This window comes from Echinops telfairi, unplaced genomic scaffold (assembly GCF_000313985.2).
Source record: "Echinops telfairi isolate 266 unplaced genomic scaffold, ASM31398v2 ScPeMD7_53;HRSCAF=182, whole genome shotgun sequence".
In the NCBI taxonomy this organism is placed as follows: domain Eukaryota; kingdom Metazoa; phylum Chordata; class Mammalia; order Afrosoricida; family Tenrecidae; genus Echinops; species Echinops telfairi.
In genome coordinates, this window is record NW_022103951.1 from 3,363,541 (window position 1) to 3,364,529 (window position 989).

Consider the following 989-nt stretch of genomic DNA (forward strand, 5'->3'; position numbering starts at 1 on the left):
GATATTTATCTCCTCACACCTTCAGGGGTATTCAAGTGATTTCAGGACTTTAAACTCCGAAAAATTATTGGGATCCTGAAGACTTTGTTTATGTGGTATTATCTATTTATATTGACTAAATTGGGGATTAAAACTGGGAAACTTGAACAAGATGAATTCACTCAAAAATATCTTTAATCTCATTACATGTTAGCCTAAGTAGTAGTTTACTGTGAAAAACGTTTAGTGAGAAAAGTGACTTTGTTTTATAAAACATTTTTGCAAATCTTTTTCGTATCCAGTTTAATTAAAAACAACAACAGTGGACTTCTCAGTGGCTTCTGCAGTTTGTCTCAACCAGTCTCCATCAGATCAGTAAGTCTGGTATTTTTTATGACTTTGAATTTTGGTGTACATTTTTCTTTCTGTCTGCTCAAGAATTTCTAATGTGATCCTGATAAGAGTGGTCTACAATGATAGTTGGGCACCATCTAGTTCTGGTCTTAGTATGGGCTGGTATTTGTGTGGCTCATTAGTCCTTGAAACAAATGGATTCCTTGAGATTGTAATTTTCTTCACTGTGCTCCAGATGAGTAACCTTTAAAACAAACAAAAACCCACATTAATACAAAACTAGTTTTGACCTCCAAAGCCATTTTAGGGAAGTGGGATCCCACCTGTCCCTAAATCACACTTTGAGGATCAATGTACTGGATAATTAAACATAAACATAGAAAAGGTGATGCTTTCTTTTTTCTTTATAGTCAATGCCAAGTTTATAAGACACGCTCATTCGACATTTTTTACCTAATAGTGTAAGTATGCTTTGTCCTTTAGTCTAATTTAGCTTGGTAACCCTTTGAAAGAAACCTACCATTGGAAATTCTGAAGGACAAGTGTAGTTTTATATACATAGGATCCCAATAAGTTTTAGGAGTATAAAATTCTGAGATAAAAAGGATTGAGTACCCCTGAAGGTGTGATGAGATAAACGGGGACACACACACACA

The 989-nt window shown here is 34.7% G+C and overlaps 1 protein-coding gene across 2 annotated transcripts in view; it reads left to right on the forward strand.

Annotated features, from left to right (window-relative positions):
• KLHL15 (kelch like family member 15) overlaps positions 1–989 on the forward strand; it is a 34,700-nt gene that overhangs the window by 4,525 nt on the left and 29,186 nt on the right. Inside the window, exon 3 of one of the 2 annotated variants that reach the window (XM_045290723.1) lies at positions 282–354. The exons of the other annotated variant lie outside the window; for it this stretch is intronic. The gene's annotated coding sequence lies outside the window, so the exon portion shown is untranslated. The remainder of the gene's footprint in view (positions 1–281; positions 355–989) is intronic. 2 annotated transcript variants of the gene reach the window in all.